The sequence below is a fragment of the Eleutherodactylus coqui genome, chromosome 9 (assembly GCF_035609145.1).
Source record: "Eleutherodactylus coqui strain aEleCoq1 chromosome 9, aEleCoq1.hap1, whole genome shotgun sequence".
NCBI lineage: Eukaryota > Metazoa > Chordata > Amphibia > Anura > Eleutherodactylidae > Eleutherodactylus > Eleutherodactylus coqui.
The window spans coordinates 167668039-167688240 of record NC_089845.1 but is presented as its reverse complement, the minus strand read 5'-3'; the positions used below and the strand labels follow the sequence as shown (position 1 = coordinate 167688240).

The 20202-nt window shown below is 49.7% G+C and overlaps 1 protein-coding gene across 1 annotated transcript in view; it reads right to left on the bottom strand.

Annotated features, from left to right (window-relative positions):
• Window positions 1-19205, bottom strand: part of ST3GAL1 (ST3 beta-galactoside alpha-2,3-sialyltransferase 1) — a 142167-nt gene extending 122962 nt beyond the window's left edge. Inside the window, exon 1 of the mRNA XM_066578766.1 lies at window positions 19130-19205. The gene's annotated coding sequence lies outside the window, so the exon portion shown is untranslated. The remainder of the gene's footprint in view (window positions 1-19129) is intronic.
• Window positions 19206-20202: the final 997 nt, after the last annotated feature.

The following is a 20202-nucleotide window of genomic DNA, read 5'->3' as shown; positions in this document are numbered from 1 at the left end:
CTTATACTGGAAAATTAATCCAGATGCGCAGGCACCTTATAGAGCCACTCCTGCCGCTGCAGGGTTGGATCTATACGCTCTTGATACGGTGGTGATAGCCCCGGGAAAGGTGAGTACTATTCCCACAGGGATAGGATGCAAGATCCCGGAGAATCACTTCGGGCAGATAGCCACTAGATCAAGTTTTGCTCTGAGAAGTGCAGTAGTCCTAGGGGGAGTCATAGATGCAGATTATCAGGGGGAAATTAAAGTAATCATGATAAATTTAGGAACAGATCCTCTGATAATAGGGAAAAAGGAGCGCATGGCACAGCTGCTATTAATACCAGTGTATCTGACACAAGTGGAAGAAGGGGTGGCCCCCACTGAACTTACTGTAAGAGGAGATAAAGGTTTTGGCTCAACTGATGTTACTAATGTAGGGGCCAAAATATGGGTTCAGAATCACCAAGGACCGCCCTCCCCGGCAGAAGTTATTGCTGTGGGGAAAGATCGAACTTTGCTTATTATGCGACCCGGAGTAGAGAAATGGGAATATGTCCCACAAGAAAAGTGCTATTTGCGGGAATAATGCTTGTTTCCTTGCCTTCTCTAGAATCACATAATCATTTTTGGAATCCTTGGCGTCATGTGTTCGGTGTTCGCAGTAGGTGATGCGTGGACGCCAGGGATCCGCGTCAATGACACCGGAAGGAATGATTATTCGTGGGGCTGGAGGAATTCAACCCGAACCAGGAAGCAAGACAACTTCACTTGTGAAGCCAACCAGAAATGTTATATCGTGAATATTACCTTTGATGGGACTATCTGGAGTGGAAATCCATTATCGCATATAAGTTCGACCTACCGTCCTTCATATGCACTGCATAAGGCAACGGGACAAATAAACATTACGTCACTTGTGAAAGTGTCCTGCTGTCAGAGACCAAAAGAGTTGCCATATCTCAATTACTCCCTGGTGATACAATATGTTCAGAATTGTACAAATACGGGAGTGCAGTTTTCATTTCCCTTAAATGAGACAGAAGTAATTACGTGTGGGAATGCAACGGAGATCGAGAATCGGGCCATGTGGGGCCAGTTCCTGGTATTCGTGAACATTAATGCTTCTAAAATAGATCCTGGACATATAAAAAGGGTTCCATCCACCTGTCGCATGGTGGGACGAGATGCTCAAAAGACTGTTATACAAGCCTCCGTGCAGTTTCCACCCTCAAGGACTTGTCCTACCAAGCGTTCCCGTCGAGCTTGGTATGATACCTTACTCGGAGGCTACGGAGCGCTTTCTGGGACTATTAATGGTTTTGATATAGAGACTTTAGCTAATCGAATGCATAACGCGGGAAGTGGTATTAAAGATGTGCTCACATTGCAGGCTAACTGGATGCCCACTATATGGCAGCCCTTTAGTATGCAAACGGATGTGGACACAATAATGCTTGATTTCCAAGATGCATCTAATAGGTTTTCATATGAAATAAATTCTAACATATCTAACTATGTTAATTGGTCAATATGTACCTTGCAGACCATTTATCAGCAACAACAAAAGAACACACTTCAAACTATGCTCATGACTGGCAATGAGCAAGTGTGGAGGACCGTGTTCAATCAGACTATAACTGAGACTGATTGGATACAGTTGGAGGCGCAGAAAATGGTTTGCAATGATATATTATGTAAAGGGACCATATTCATATACAATGTTACTAAAAAGAATGTGATGTGTAAGTTTGTAGTTCTCCCCTTACTTATAGGTGTTCCAGAAGATATGCATTTCTGGGTACCTAGATTTAACGGGATTTACATTGATGACCAAAATAGAACTCATGATTTATCATTGTGTGATGATACATTAGAAGGGACCATATGCAAGGTCCAATCGGCTGTTTATGAACCATGCTTATTACAAAATACGATCAATGTATGTGAATGGACTGTGCTGCCACTCACTTTTAAGATGATGGTTGAAATAGCCCCACAGGAGGTATGTTTGGCAAGTAATCATCCTGTTGTACCTGGGATGGTTGTCCCATTTTCAGGATGCTTGCGAAACGTATCTGCACTTGTTTGGGAAAATGAGACCTTTGTGTTATTACCCGAACAAGACAAGACAGTGGCTGTCAATTGGCAACCACTGCCTTTAAATGTGTCAAATTGGGATCTAAATTTGACCAAATTCAAAAAGTTGTTAGAAGACACAGAAGAAGTACAGCAACATATTAAATTGCTTAATAGATCTTTGGCAACGCATATTGTAAGTACTACTGTAATAGCTGGCAAAATTGTAAAGATGGGATCGGCTATTGCTGATGCCACGTCACACCATTGGTATGACATCTTTATGGGTTATTCATCATCTGCACAAACCACTCTTAATTGGCTAATACATCCTGTTTTGGTATTGGCCATAGTTGTAATACTTTTATCGCTATGGAATTGTTTCATGGCATATAAGGTATTCTGTAGAAAACCAAAAGTTTTAATGGTATCATACGGCAAATAGTGAATGATTAAGGACCGATTGTGACACGTATGGGATACGATTGAACTGGATGATTGTGTAATCAAATAACTAGTTGCCGTATGAGTTAACCAGAACTTCAATGAACTAATGACCTGTCTGAATATTCTGCTCAATGCAGAATATTATCGACATATATGGTAAGACAGCAAGAATGACTCATAATATAACACAGATGTGATAACTTCATGGACAAAATATTCAATATATTGTGTTGCCAATCATCTACTACGCATGTCTAGAACCTGAATAGCCATATTAGAATGACGTATATACCCATAACTGCGCAGAAGCAGATATGCCACGTAGTGTAAGAACGGCATAAATAGCAGTGATCTTCAGGGAAGAGTCGGGACTCATCTTGTGGCCGTTAGACGTACCGGCGTACTCCCGGATCCTCTTGACAATCGTACCTGGAGATCCCCCGATTGCGGAGTGATGCTACAATATCCGGTGACGTATTGATGCTTAACTTTGTTACCCATGTGATCTCAATGCCTATATGTTAATTAACTATTTTACTTACATATACTAAAGAGTAAATAAACTTGTGTTTTATATTTGTCTTACCTCAGACTGTGTGCTTAACGGGTATGTTAATGAGGTTAAAAAATTGCCAAAATCTTGAGCAGGTAAGACACCGCCTCTGCAAGACAATTGTTCGTTCAACCACCAGCCTCCCATCTGGTGCGTCCGGCCACCTCAACAATCATACACTGCAAACGTAATAAAGTACGTGGCCCTGGTGGGCTGGAGGAGTAGAAGAGGCTGCACTTAAGGGGCACTAACTCTACACACAGCCTCTGCTCATCTGCTGGCTTGTGTTCATCATTTCTCTGATGTACTTGCATTACAAAATGTTGCTGATTTACCAAAGTAAATCATGCTTGAAGCATCTGCCACTAGGGGGCTCCCTTCCTGCTTCTCTGCAATCCACTCTTAAGTACAGAGCTTCTGTAGCAACAAGCACTCAGGGATGTTTCCATAGTAACAGGAGGAGCCATCTTCACCGGCAGCTCCCATGCACTTACAGGCTGCAGCCTGACAGATCTGCAGACACTGCGATTATCTTCGGTCTCTGCCTCTCCTGCTGCTATTCACATTATAGTGGGCTTACTAACCATTCGGGCAGACTGTCTCAGGAGGGTGGGCATTCAGATAACGCCTCCCTGCTAAACTGCTTAAGTGACAGAGCAATGCAGCATGGGAAGTCAGGAGGATGCTTGCTGCTGCCTGAGGCCACGCACACATTAGTAAAACGCCATGTTTTACCGCTATGGGCGATTGGGTGCGTTAAAAAGTGCTTAAACACACGAAAATAGAGCAGACAGCGCTGAAAAATAACAGCGTTAAAAATGCCGCATGCGAACGCTCGTCAGCGAAGCCCCACTGAAATCCATAGAGGCGCTGCACAGCGTTTAGCGCGGCACGGAACGCTTTCAATAGCAGTGAGTGCGACAGCAGCCTGAAAGTGGCCTGCAAACAGCATAACAGAAAAACAGGGAAGACCACCTAAAAATCAGGACCCGGACATGAAAGAGCATGCAAACCGCAGCAGATGAGGGGACGGCTCGGTCAGAGGAAAATGCGGCCGCGACTGAGAGCATCCGTCCTATGATGGAGCTGAGCGGACCCTCATTGGCTATAACGGGGTCCATCCATTTCCAGCCTGCAGTCCAGCATTACTTAGCTTGCTGCTCTGTTTCGTCACGTTTTTTCTCAAAATCAGCAATAGTGGTTTTAAAGGAGCCTCCAGCGCTGATGTGAATGAGCCCCCAGTAGACGCGGCTGCGGTTCAGAAAGCTCAGGTCTGCTGTAAAGTCCGGGGGATGCAGACAAACTCTGGCAGCTCTCGGCTTTCCTCCTCTGGTACATTTGCAGTCGGCCTACAGATGGCAGTAGAGAGCAGCTGCTGATATACAATGTAACATTTAAGAAGAAATGTAACAAATCATCATTACAGCTTTACAAAAACAGAACATTCTTGTGAAATCTGCAAATTACTGTGGAGAGAGCAGCCAAAGCCCTCCGCAGCGCGGGGTCAGGACGGCGCAAGTGACACAGTGCCGGTGAGTGGCTCTTGGCCAAATGATTGTTCTTCCATCAGCCTCCACTAAATGACCAGAAGAGTGGGCATAAGGCGCTGCCAGGCTCCTAAATCTTTGTTTGGTGACCCATTAGAATCCGCAGAGTGTCTAATACAAATCACTGGCCACTTTAATTCTTTAGAAATCCAGTATTTGCATTTGGAACAAAGAGAAACTGAGCAGACACTGAACAAGCAGGGCCACCGGGAAGTGTGCAGAATGAAGCAGAGGAGGAGATACCTGGATATCTCTTTACATCAGTAGTTGGTAAATATTAGCTCTACATCAACCTTGGAGACACTGAACAAGCAGGGGCCACCAGAGGATTTAAGCTTAGACAGTGTGTAGAACGAAGCTAAGGATAAGATACCCGAAAACATATCCTTTTCGTTTTACCTTGTACCTTATGGGCTGCATCCCCTATAGATACACCCCCACTCCATTCATTGCAATGGGGCTGATGTAAACACCTGAGCAGGTGCGGCTCGTGTAGCTTTGCAGTCCCCCTGACAGTGAATGGAGCGCTAGTGTGCTTGCAAGACCAGCGCTGCATTCAGTCTCCTCCTCCTCCTCCTGGTCTTGAGATCAGCAGGTTATCCCCTATTTCGTGGATAGAGCAAAACTTGTAATTCTGGTATGGCCCTTTAATAAAGTTTGCCCGTGTCCTCAGGAGCTGCAGCACCACCTCCTGCGCAGAAAATCCGCACATAATGCAAGAACATATACAAAATCCGACAGAAAACTGCAACTAATTGCGCAGCAGGTTTTCTTCCTGCATGGAGGCAGCTTTATGTTTGACTCCTCTGAAGTATCACCAACAGAAAGCGCGATGCGTGCCGCCGGACCCCCGAGCGGATAGCGGGGGAGCCAGAAGCATTCAAGAGACAATAAAGTCCCTGAAGAAGCGCCACATTTCAGGTATCTGATACTCCATGTAACGTGACATTCGCCCCGTCACACGGGAGCAGCGAGTCTGGAGGCCCCTGGCTGGACGGCCGCGGCCCCAAAATGAGGCCAATATTTGGTCTCTGCAGCAACAAGTAATTTGTACTGCGCTCGCGGGCAACGACCTCCTTATCAGGGACATTGTGCAAAAGTATCCCGCGGGTCACAGAGGGTCCTGCAGCCCAGAGCCAGCTGCCGCTTATCCACCATGGCACTTGGGGGAGTCAGACACTGACCCGCTGACGCTCGGGGGGACGGGATAACGACCCGCTGACACTCGGGGGGGAGAACAGGATAACGACCCGCTGACACTCGGGGGGGGGGGGGGGGGGGCGAGATAACGACCCGCTGACACTCGGGGGGACGGGATAACGACCCGCTGACACTCGGGGGGGAGAACAGGATAACGACCCGCTGACACTCGGGGGGGGGGGGGGGGGCGGGATAACGACCCGCTGACACTCGGGGGGGGGGGGGGGGGGGCGGGATAACGACCCGCTGACACTCGGGGGGGGGGGGGGGAATACGGGATAACGACCCGCTGACACTCGGGGGGGGGGGACGGGATACGGGATAACGACCCGCTGACACTCGGGGGGGGGGGGACGGGATAACGACCCGCTGACACTCGGGGGGGGGGGGATAACGACCCGCTGACACTCGGGGGGGGGGGGGGGCGGGATAACGACCCGCTGACACTCGGGGGGGGGGGGAATACGGGATAACGACCCGCTGACACTCGGGGGGGGGGGGGGGACGGGATAACGACCCGCTGACACTCGGGGGGGGGACGGGATAACGACCCGCTGACACTCGGGGGGGGGGGGATACGGGATAACGACCCGCTGACACTCGGGGGGGGGGGGGGGGGGGATACGAGATAACGACCCGCTAACACTCGGGGGACGGGACGGGGACGGGACAACGACCCGCTGACACTCGGGGGGCGGACAGTGCCACTTGGGGGGTGGGGCAGATGATGCCGCAGTGCTATATATATGATAGCGTTCCAGCTGCTGGATTCAAGGGGCCAAAGTGGCTAAAAATTTGGGGTTGTTTTCTTTTGAGCTCCATGAAAAAAAAAACAAACAAACAAACAAACAGTCATCCGGCCTCGTGTCGCAACGACTCTGCACTCTGCGCTGTCTGGGCGGAGCTCCTGTAGCTACACGGTTATCTGCAGACTCCACGGACCCTCCATCCTGCCCCTCACTGATATCACCCCCAGGCCACCAGCGCCGGATCAGGTCCCTCCTACAGCATGGAGTAACATGACGATCTCTGCTAGACACAAGAGCTAGCCATCGCTGGGCGGCCGTGTTCACACCTTGTGGCTGGATGCGGTTTTGCTTCCATAGAAGTACCGGTGGGTTTTCCAAAACTGTTGCCACTTTGTGAAGAATCGGATCAGCGAACGGCCTGAAGAGGCTAGAAAACCCCGAAGTAGTCCCCCCGTGAGGCCGTGAGCGGCGCGGCTCCTTGTCCGGCTTCCATCAGGCCTATTCTGGATCAGGCGTGTTTTTCACATGTGTAATACGAAACTCCATTGATTCGCAGTGCGGGATTCAGATGCGCATTTTACACGTGAAAAAAAAATTAGTTTAAAAAAAAAAAAAAAGGAATATCGCGGCGCGGCTTTTTCTTGCGTTATGGACTGAGATCTCCCATTAAAGTCAATCAGACGTCCGTAGAGAATTCCCACAAGGCTCTTCGCATTCCCTACGTATTTGTGCATAACGACAGGAGGGATCATGGAGCCTTAATGAATACAAACACTAAATGATCTCATTAAGGTCCAAACCCGCAGCGAACGCGCAGGGTGGCAGTTTGTGGAGACGCTGCGCATTTCTCAGACTGAAACTGCATCCGCCCGTGTGAATGAGCCTCCGTGCGCCCAGGCAGACAACGGCGCCGCGTCTAACCTGTCATAATATACACGAGCTTCTGTCCTAAATTATACATAAAGCGGATGGCTGGGAGGCCACACCCCCTCCTCACAAGCTCCACCATTTTTTGTCCAAATATGGCAAGGTTGGTGCAAAAAGTGTGGGTTTTTTTTTTTTTTAAATGACAAAAACTGGTGTAAAAAGCTTCTGACCGCCCTGCGCCTGTCCAGCCACATTGGTTATAATGGGGGGGTGCGCCGTTGTTCGCCGCCGCGCAAGACACACGGATGTGAAAATCGCCCATGCGAATAAGGCCTATAATAGACACATTGAAATCACAAGACACTGCGAGATAATCCGCCATCGAGCCTCAGCCGCCAACGGCGATGGAGCTGATCACCAAGACCATTTCCACGTAGCGACATTCGCCGCGCTCCCCAGTCGGATGGTAGCGATAATCTCTGCGCAGTTTCCCCTTGAAAGAAACAAACTCCAGCTGACTTGTGCCCTTGGTTATCTTATGGCGGAGAGCGATTCCCGCGACGCTCTCAGGACATTTATGTACGTAACGTCGCCCGCGGCGCAGTCAGAAGACGGAGGAGACGGACTTAGAAGATGCAGACATAAAAGGAGCTTCACATCCCATCAGAGGGTCACATGACGGCTTCAGACACGCCGCTCACCCTCCGCCGGCGCGCTTTGAAGCCCGAGCTACATATACGTTACATGTTCTCTGCCGTCACACGGACAGCGCCGCACAAGAAGCGGTCTTCAGCCATCAGGGCTGCCGCACAGATGTAGCAGAGCTGAAGTGCTCAGAAAGCTGGATGCAGGTTAGCGGTTCGGCAGTCCCATGTAAAATCACAGATACATAAACAGAGACACACTGCTGCATTGACCGCCTCGGCTCTGCTGCATCTGTTCTCACAAAACAGGGCGATTTTAGACCGCGCTTATACGAGGAATATTCTCGCCCGCGTTTTATGCATTGCAAGGCGCAAGATAATAGACGACGTTGTTTGCAATGGGTCCGTTTACATGGGGAAACTTTCTCACACAGCAAGATGGAAAAGTCGCAGCACGTCCACAAGAGTAGTACATGCAGGTCTGCGGCGCCCTGCTCAGCTTATGGGCGGGACATCCGCGTGCGAGCGATGCGAATTGCGCCCGGTGATCTCAGATGCGACTTGTTATCGGCCGCGGAAATATGGTCTCATAGGGCGATTCCAGCAGTGCGAGGGTCTTAAGGGTGCGTTACACTGGGGGGGGGGGGGGTGCGATGTAACTCCAAGACGCTCGGACAGATATCGCACATACAAAGCCGTGATTTTATGTGAGTGCGATACGTTTTGCAAGAAAATGGCTGCAACTACGATTTATGTCGCACCTCTTTACACGGGGATTCGCAGGTCTCCGCGATGCATCTTGGTGTTAAAACCGTGCGCGGCGCATCACTGGACACGAGGAAAGAAAAAGATATAACATTGCCCCAATGGAAAAAACGCATTGTGCTCATACAAATTGCGCAGCCTGAGAGCGCGAGCGCCTCATGTTCCACCAGAATCCCCCAGTATCAGGCCGATCGCTCGCGGAAATTACCCCATTGCCTATAATGGTTTCTTCCAGGTGCGCGCTCTCTACCCCTCGCAGCCGCGCCGAACCTGTGCATGGATATCAGCCTTAAGGCGCTTTCATACAAGCGGAATATTTCAGCACAACATTCCGCCCGGACGCTGCACACGGCTCCGTTCGGATTTTGATAAATATCTTAACTTTGGATCGAAATCCGCCTGCGGACCGTCAGGCGCAGGAGAGGCGCTGCACAGCGCCAGAGGAAGCCGATCTCGTGCTGCCGATTGCGGAAATATTCCGCTCGTGTGAACGCGCTCTGCCAGAATTCTGCTTTAGATTAAAGAAAACTATTCCTCTGCGCCTCGCACCACGTTTATTAGGTTTTGGACACTTTTTGCGCCTGACGCTAAATATTGGCGTGGAGTCCTCCCACTGACGGATGCCGTAACGCGGGGCTCAGAGTTGTGTCTGCAGGGAATCCGGTCTTCATTCTCCGTTGGGACACAAGAGAAACGGAAACCTCGGCGAACGATTCCCTTGGACGACGGAACTGAAAGGACCCCTTTGGCTGTAGCGCGGTCCGAGCGGCTCCTGTTGTCCTGGCCGCCATTTTACTGGACAAAAACTGGATCAGTTCTGAAGGCCCCAAGGGGAGATGAACAGGACGGCTGTGAGGCCCACGAGCGCCAACCGCCGCCCCAGCGACCAGCGCTGGAAAAAGTTGGTCAATGAATGAGAGTTGCTGTGATAAACCAGCGGAGTTGCCCAGAGTTTACGCCCCAGCTCTCCCCTCCACCACTGGTGGCTGTGGACCCCACACTGCCCCCTCCCTATCCCGTAGGGGCGGGCTCAGACCACCGGTAAAGGACTAGTGTGCCCACCCCGCATTCTCATCCCACTCAATGCAAAAAGCATGGCGGCACCAGCAGGAAACGGATTATCCATCAAGGATGGCGCTGCTACATCTGTATCCACAGACTAGGTGATCAGAGGCGGATTAGTGGGGGCTTCACTGCAGAGACCCCACCGATTCTGAATATGGGGGTCCTGTGTTCCCTTTTCATCTGCAGCTCTGGGCTTGACGGAGATACCCAAGTAAAAGCGCTCACCCATCTTGGACAGCCACACTGAAGATGAATGGAGCGGCACGCGCATACATGACCCCAATCCCAATCAGCCGCCAACTCACTACAGCGAGACCCCCACCGATCAGACTTATCTACCTGTGGATAGGGCATACAGTCAGTCTTGACAACCCCTTTCAGGGGCTCCTGGTCAGTAGGCGCTGTTCTTTGAAGGTGCACCCAGCCTTCCTGTCTTCTCCCCTCAGCCTGTTCTCTGACTACAATTTGCTTGATTGATGCCCGTCCTGACCATCTCTCTGCCAGTCCCTCCAGTACAGCACTATGGGGCCTCGGAGACCATCTTTGGGGTAACGGCCTGGGGGTCCCTGTAGACAAGACCAGATCCCTCAAAAAGTGTTTAAAGGAGATGTCCCGCGCCGAAACGGGTTTTTTTTTTTTTAACCCCCCCCCCCCGTTCGGCGCGAGACAACCCCGATGCAGGGGTTAAAAAAACCACCCGCACAGCGCTTACCTGAATCCCGGCGGTCCGGTGACTTCAATACTTACCGCTGAAGATGGCCGCCGGGATCTTCTACCTTCGTGGACCGCAGCTCTTCTGTGCGGTCCACTGCCGATTCCAGCCTCCTGATTGGCTGGAATCGGCACGTGACGGGGCGGAGCTACACGGAGCCGCTCTCTGGCACGAGCGGCTCCATAGAAGAAAGCAGAAGACCCGGACTGCGCAAGCGCGGCTAATTTGGCCATCGGAGGGCGAAAATTAGTCGGCACCATGGAGACGAGGACGCTAGCAACGGAGCAGGTAAGTATAAAACTTTTTATAACTTCTGTATGGCTCATAATTAATGCACGATGTACATTACAAAGTGCATTATTATGGCCATGCAGAAGTGTATAGACCCACTTGCTGCCGCGGGACAACCCCTTTAAGGGTGAAAACCTTGAGACCCTCCAGCACAGCCACCAGGAGTAGCCCAGAGTCAAACCAGTCACCGACACAATGAGCCCACCCCCTTGCGTGACACTGACCATTAGGCAGGATTAGTCATACCGCCCCAGTGTACACATAAGCTCCTGAGCTCCCTCTAGTGGAGGCTGCAGGCAACAAGAACAGCATTAATCGACTCCATAGGGGGATTAAAGAGAGTTCCCAACAAACACTTCTATCAAGTATGATGAGAGAAGCCCAGAACTGCAAACACTTGACCATTATTGCGGTGGGCCACCTTCTGAGGCTTTGTCTTTAGTGAGATAGATGACCGTAACATAACGGCTGAGTCTTGTAGTGCGCCCTCCCTCTGTGAGCCTTTTCCTATGCTAAGATCATGGCATGAAGGGGTTAACAGTTGGGATCAGTGTTCTCACCGATCCCCGCTGCTGGCTCCCGCTGGGGTGGCATGGGTTCGCCTTCTGAGCCTGCACCATCCATGGGACAAAAGTGTTCTGCTACTTGTGGAAACCCCTTCTCACCAAGGGCATAAATATTCGTTTTGGGTGGGAAGGGGTTAAGGGTGCGTTCCCACGGGGCGCCAATGCTGCAGTGTGGGATTTCAGCACAATTAGGGCTCCTGCACACTTTAACGCAATTGTCAGTGGGGCTTTCTAATGTTAACGCATCACGAGTCGGCGCTTCTGAGATTTTTGCGCGATGCGTTTTTAACATTACAAGTCGCATTGACAATCACGCTAAAAAAACGCAGCGACATCGTGTGAAAAAAACGTAAGTGTGCGGAGCCGTTACAGCACAAACTACGAAAAGCTCTTAACGAATCCCATCCACGTGGTGCAAAGAAAGCGCACAAAACACGAAGAAATACTGACGGCGGATTTAAAGAACGAGGAGCTCTGCGCAAAATCCACAAGGAACTGACCAGTACGGAAAATGCGCTACATGCGAGCGCAGCCGCGAGCCGAACGTCAGAGTCCTCTACAAGAGCCGCAGGAGTTATGGAGACCACCAGACCCGCCCCACACAAATTCCATTGTGCAGCCCCCTGAGGTTACACGGACATCCTGCCAGACCCCCAGCCCAGAGTACGAGCTGCACTCCACATCCTCCGCAACACCAAAAAGTTACACTTCCTGGCAGAGTTTATACAACTTCAGTGATGACATCACCCCCCTCCCCTCCCCCCACAGAATAGTATTATTAACCGCTTCATTGCAAAGCGCCAATTTAGGACAATTTGTGAACATTGTGGCGTAAAAGCTTTCTGCAATACAGAAATAATCTGATGGGGGGGGCGGGCACAGATGCCCAGATTACCCTCTAATACCACGTCTATGGAGGCTGGCAGCCAGCGATAAGCCTGTTACCAGCAGCGGTTTATCCGGAGGTCACTACACCGACACATGGAACGTGGATCTAGAATGTTCTGCTATGGGAAGCCCTCCGAGATCTCTGGAATGACAGACGCTTAACCCCTTAGTGACGCAGCCCAGGCCAGAGAACGCAACAACTTCTTGGGATTTTCATCTCCACTTTATAAACGCCATAACTTCTCCTTTTCCCGCTGGCGCGGCCGCTGTTTGCGTGACGACCGGCCGTTTATATTGTACCATTCTTATTATATGCTGCAGACGATGTATTGTAGAGCTTTTATTCATTTTTGGAGGGCAGGGAGAAAAAACAAAAAACACACATGAAGTCGGCGCTTCTTTTTAGGGTGTTAATCAGCAGCAGAAACACCACGATACATTTATTCTGCGGTTCGGTACAATTACGATGAAACAAACAAAAACACTATAGATTTTCAGGTTTGTCCACTTTTGCACAATGAAAAACCTTTTTTTGGCATTTTTTTTCTTTCAGTCACTGCATTTAAGGTCCAGACGTTTCCCACGGACGGAGCTCTGCGAGGGATTGTGTTTGGCGTAACGAGTGCCGTAGTTTTTACTGGTACCACTTTGGTTGGCAAAATGTATAAAGACAGAATTTCAGCTCAGCCTTTTAGGATCTGTGCTTTTTAATGTATTACCTAGGTGTGGGGGGTTAACCCAGAGAGGAAAAAGTTTTGTTCCTATTGTACAGGTATTTTTTTAACATTATTATTATTTTTCTTTTTTACACGTCTCTGCAGGACTTGAACCTGCAATCCTATGATCGCACTCATAGCACACTGTAGTACTTCTGTAATGCAGTGTATTATCACTAGTAAGATGTCAGCCTGCAGCCTCTTAGTGCATGGGAGCAAAGTGTGAAGAAGGCCCCTCCTCCTTGTGCTATAGAAATATCCCTGCATCCAATGACATCACAGAGGAAATGTGCCCCCCCCCCCCGTGAGCCCTTTACAGGCCGTAATCTATGGGTTAATAGTGGGGATCGCTGTTCTTATGTACCCCCACAGTTGCAGCGGGAGGACGGCCAGCTCCCGCTGCAGGCTCAGCCTCTGATCCCAAGCCATCCACATGACACAAGTTTATGTCCTGTTGCGTTAGAGGGGTTAAAGTGCACCTGAGTTTTCATTACGTTTCCTAAATCACACCAGGCTCTTCTTACCCTCTGTTTAATTGCTGCTGGTTGCATCCTGTTTCATGTCTGTAAGCTCTGGTATTCAGGAGGTCTTCCTCATTATTTGCTGTCCTGCTGTTTGCAATCCACTATCAGGCAGAATGGGGGTGTAGCAAGCCTAGCATTCTGCCAGTACTTCACTGTCCCGACTTCCTTGCCCTTACTTTCCATGCTGCATTGCACTGTATCTGGTCCAATCAGGAAGGGGTATCTGAATGCTCGCCCCTCTAAATTCATGATCATCCTGAAAACATAGAGACGTGTGTGTGTGTGTGTGTGTGTGTGTGTGTGTGTGTGTGTGTGTGTGTGTGTGTGTGTGTGTGTGTGTGTGTACACAGACAAGACACACACCACTCACTGACACAGCAGGAGAGGCAGAGACTGTGGAGGTTATCACTGTGTCTGCAGATCTGTCAGCCTGCAGCCTGTAAGTGCTTAGGAGCTGCCTGCAGAGAGGGCTCCTCCTTCTGTTGCTATAGATATATATCTTTGTTAATACAGAAGCTCTGTATCTAACAACAGAGAGTGGATTACAGAGAAGCTGGAAGGGAGACCCCTAGTGGCAGCCGTTTCAAACATGATTCACAGTGATAAAGCAACAAACTTTTTAATGCAAGTATATTACAGAAATGATAAGACGGACACAAGCCAGCAGATGGGCGGAGGTTGTACAAAAAGGTGCTGCCCCTTTAAGGTTCAGCATTTATGGATTTCACAACGATGAGAGTGAAAAGCAAAACAATATATGCAGATAACAGACGGAAGTTGTGTTCAAGCTCAATGGCAGCGCTGGTAGTCAGGGGGTCCATTGCAAAGGGCTCAAAATAATGATACCTGGGGGTCCTAGAACAGCGATACACTAAGGTTTGAGCCAAGTGAGCTGACTCAGACCCTGCATACAGCGGTCGTACGTGTGCCCACGCGCATACACACCGCTCACCGTTACATAGTTCGCAGAAGTTTGGAAACTGATCCTTACCCCCGGAGCCAACGCTGCCTCATTCTGCTGAATTCAGCCAAAGAAGTCCTTGCTGGAATTAGGACTCCGTCCCACGGCATGTTCTGCACATACAACTACCAGCCCCAAACTGCAAGGAACGGTGTGCCCAACTGGCATCATCCACCCACACAGACCGCAGCGCTTGTACCAACGGGCAAACTTTGTATCAGAGATGATTTAGGAGTTTTTGCTAAACATTAGAAGTCAAATAGAAGTGAAACAATAAGATGAAGTGCAGAGAAGAACTCTATCAGGAACGGTTAGATCTATCCTCTACGACCGATCTGCAGTGATCTACAGTATAGATATGAGATCTCTGGAGTAGATCCCGTTTATTAATCCTCCTCTGTGATTATGTAATGGATGGTTACTTCAATCATTATTGGATCACTTTACAAGTTATCGCCAGTGCGGTCCGTGCGTTCTGTACCAGCGCACTGTGCAATGGGGTTTCATTCCCCCCCAGAGTGGCATTGCACAACTCTGGGATCCGTTGATGTCACGGTTCTCTAACACGCGTGTCACATGATGGCCGGGGTCATGTGCTCCATTTTCTCCGGGGCACTAATATGCAGCAGGTGGGACCTATTACAGATTACTGCAGTATATAATGGATCACAGGATAGTCAGGCTCACATCCCCCGGAGGAAGTATAATGAACCGCGCCCGGGGAGTCTGCTGCCAGTCCATTAGATATTATTGCCCAATAGATGCCATAGATATTGTGTAGGTTGGTTATGTCACCTGTGGCTGTCATTGTACTTGATACATTTATGGGGGTGGTATAACATGATCTTATATGTACTCCATGGGGTCTTCGTGAGGTCTATTACATGCAGCTGGTATGACCTGCCTGGCTGTAGTCATTATGTTGCAGGCATTAGCCGTGTGATGCCTTCTTTGTACATATGACAGGATGGCTATTAATCTCTATATAGTGATACACTGGGAGCTGTTTGACCATTTTGTTGTGTCGAGATACTTTGTATCAGTTTGTATCTATTTGAATGTAACTACTTATATATTTTGTAATAAGATATATTAACTCTTAAATGGATGGCATGGAACTCACTATGTGTAAAAGTCATAAAGTAACATATCTATAGCCGATCGGGAGCATGCCCTCTCTGGTAGCGACACTCTTCCAAATTCATGCCCAATATAGTTAGATTCCTAGAAAATGCAGCCGATTCGGGCAAAGTCTGACGGCGGCACGGGTGGAAATCCCCCCTATAGGGAAAGGCTGCTCGTACAGGAAACACCAACCCTATAAGTCTACGGGCCGGCTCCACCGACTACTGATGAGCCCCATAGATCTCCATCCAGGTTATAGCTTCCTCTGGTGTTATATCCAGAATACAAAAATAAACCGATGCCCCCGATCCACCAGAACCTGTATATCCAGACCACAAACTACTACCCTCAACATACATCCTACACAAAGTGTTATCCTGTATATCTAGGCACTACCAGACGTTCTCCTCCATACAGGCTGCAATCCCTCAATAGCCACACTGCCTCAATATATACATATAACACTACTACCCTCCATATACTGTACATACCACACCAACTACTACCCTCAATATACATACACACCAACTACTACCCTCAATATACATACACACCAACTACTACCCTCAATATACATACACACCAACTACTACCCTCAATATACATACCACACCAACTACTACCCTCAATATACATATAACACTAACTACCCTCCATATACTGTACATACCACACCAACTACTACCCTCAATATACATATAACACTACTACCCTCCAAATACTGTACATACCACACCAACTACTACCCTCAATATACATACCACACCAACTACTACCCTCAATATACATACACACCAACTACTACCCTCAATATACATACACACCAACTACTACCCTCAATATACATACACACCAACTACTACCCTCAATATACATACCACACCAACTACTACCCTCAATATACATACCACACCAACTACTACCCTCAATATACATATAACACTAACTACCCTCCATATACTGTACATACCACACCAACTACTACCCTCAATATACATATAACACTACTACCCTCAATATACATACCACACCAACTACTACCCTCAATATACATACCACACCAACTACTACCCTCAATATACATACCACACCAACTACTACCCTCAATATACATACCACACCAACTACTACCCTCAATATACATACCACACCAACTACTACCCTCAATATACATACCACACCAACTACTACCCTCAATATACATACCACACCAACTACTACTCCTAATATACATATAACACTACTACCCTCAATATACATATAACACTACTACCCTCAATATACATATAACACTACTACCCTCCAAATACTGTACATACCACACGAACTGCTACTCCTAATATACATACCATACCAACTACTACCCTCAATATACTGTAAGTACTACACCACCTACTCTCCTCTGTAAGCTGCACAACATACTCTGCTCCATCCACAACTCTCCCTCTATATCCAGGCTGCCTAAAGTCATACCCCTCTCTACCTAGATATTAACTACTACCCTCAATATCCTCTACATCTAGACTGCCTAAACTCCTTGCATTTTGCTCAAATTCTTTAAAACACCTCTGATCAGACTGCATTAACCCCCCCCCCCCCTCCCCCTCCACACGCCCATCTATATCCTGGGATCCCCTTCTATCCAGGCTGCTATCCCTTTATACCCAGACAGTGCAAACTACTATCCTCAATATCCATACTACTCTGACTACTACCCTCCATCCAAGCAGCACCAGGTATCCTCCTGCTATCCCTCTCCATCCATGCCGTCCGCTATATCCAACCTACAGGCTCTATTACCCCTCTATATCCACACTGCCCAAACTACTACCCCCAATATGCACACTTTACCAACTACTACCCCCTATATCCGAGCTGCACATGATACTCTCCAGCTGTCCCATCTCCAACCAACCTAATAAGCCTCTGTATCCAGAATGCACAGACTACTATCCCCAATGTAAATACTACACCAACTACTACCCTCAGCATCCAAGCAGTTTCCTTTGTATCCGGACAGTGCAAACTCCTATCCTTAATATCCATAGACCAACTACCACCTTCTATAGCCTGCGGGCACCAAGTGTTCTCTTCTGTCCAGACTGTACAACTACTATCCTTATGCATATTATACTGACTACTACTCCCAATATCCAAGCAGCACCATATAATCTCCTCTATATCCATACTGTCCCATCTCCTATCCGCTATATCCAACCTACAGGCTCTCTAGTCCCTCTGTGTCCACACTGCCCAATCTACTACCCCCAATATAGACACTGTGACAATTACTACCCCCTATATACATACTACACCTTCACTATTAAAGGGGAACCCCACATCCCCCTCTAGCCAGGGAATTCCTTTGTACCAGGACAGAGCAAACTACTAGCCTCAATATAAATACCCCACGACTACTACCCTCTGTATCCAAGCCGCACCGTATATACCCTTCTATCCTGGCTACTATGCCTTCATACCCAGACGATGCAAGCTACTACCCCCATTATACAGGCTCCATTGACTACTACCCCCATTATACAGGCTCCATTGACTACTACCCCCATTATACAGGCTCCATTGACTACTACCCCCATTATACAGGCTCCATTGACTACTACCCCCATTATACAGGCTCCATTGACTACTACCCCCATTATGCAGGCTCCATTGACTACTACCCTCACTATCCAAGCAGCACAATGTACTCTCCTGCTGTCCCATATCACATCCGCTATATCCAACCTACAGGCTGTAGTATTCCTTTATGTCCACAATGCCCAAACTACTACCCCCAATATACACACTATGACAACGACCACCCTCTATATACTGTACATACCACACTAACTACTACCCCCAATATACACACTATGACAACGACTACCCTCTATATACACCACACTAGCTACTACCCCCAATATACACACTATGACAATGACTACCCTCTATATACTGTACATACCACACTAACTACTACCCCCAATATCAGTGGGGCACCACATATCCCCTTCTCTCCAGGCTGCTATGCCTTTATACACACAATGCCAACTACTCCCCCCATTATACACAGTGCCCTCCATCCAGGCAGCACCAGGTATCCTCCTGCTGTCCCTCTCCATCCATGCCAACCTACAGGCTGTATTACCCCTCCATATCCACGCTGCCCAAACTACTACCCCCAATATCCGAGCTGCCCAGGATCCTCTCCATCCATCCCAATAAGCCCCCCTACCCAGACTGCTCCCCCCAATGTAAATACCAACTACTCTCCCCGCATCCCCAGCGTGCTTGTTAACCCTCTCCCTGCCAGCCTTATCTGCCTTCTCATGCAGTGTGTGCCCGCATGCCCACACACGTCTGCAGCAGCGCCCCCCAGCCTGAACGGGAAGCCCACCCAACACTGTCTGTGCAAACAAAGGGAGCAGAATCCATGAGAGCCCCTTACCCCGAGCGGCGTCCCTCCTCCTCCCGGCCGTGCAGGGTCTACGAGGCGCTCCTCCACCGCCGCCCTCCTCCCTCCGCCGACTTCTCCTTTCTGCCGGCTGTGCCTCTAATATAGTAACTCAGGGAGCCACGTGGATTGGAGAGAAAAGCTAAACATAGGAGGGCAAGCCCCGCCCCCAGCCGCCGGCTCCGGGGGCTTTACAGCCGCAGACGGGCGCAGGCATGGGCGCTATTACCGCAGCGCAAGAGGAGGCGGGCGTGAGGGGGGAGACCCCCGGGGAGCACAGAGGAGTACTCGGGCAGAGAAGAGGAAGGGAGAATACAGTAACGGAGAAGAACCGGAGTGTAAATGGGAAGAAGGGTCAGAAAGAAGTAAGCATGGAGGTAAAAAATACGATAAAAGTCAAGAAGATCCAAAAACACCAGCAGGAGGGGAAACACTGGATGCCATCAGCAGGGCAGCGGCGTGGCGCTACATCCGCCGTCCCGCTGACCCTATCGCCATCCCGCTGACCCCATTGCTTTCCCGCTGAGTCCATTGCCGTCCCGCTGAGCCCATCGCCGTCCCGCTGAGCCCATCGCCGTCCCGCTGACCCTATCGCCGTCCCGCTGACCCTATCGCCGTCCCGCTGACCCTATCGCCGTCCCGCTGACCCCATTGCCGTCCCGCTGAGTCCATCGCCGTCCCGCTGAGCCCATCGCCGTCCCGCTGACCCTATCGCCGTCCCGCTGACCCTATCGCCGTCCCGCTGACCCTATCGCCGTCCCGCTGACCCTATCGCCGTCCCGCTGAGCCCATCGCCGTCCCACTGAGCCCATCGCCGTCCCGCTGACCCTTTCGCCGTCCCGCTGACCCCATTGCTTTCCCGCTGAGCCCATCGCCGTCCCGCTGAGCCCATCGCCATCCCGCTGAGCCCATCGCCATCCCACTGATCCCATCGCCGTCCCGCTGAGCCCATCGCCGTCCCGCTGAGCCCATCGCCGTCCCGCTGAGCCCATCGCGTCCCACTTACCCCATCGCCGTCTAGCTTAGCCCATCGCCGTCCCGCTGGCCCCATCGCCGTCCCGCTGACC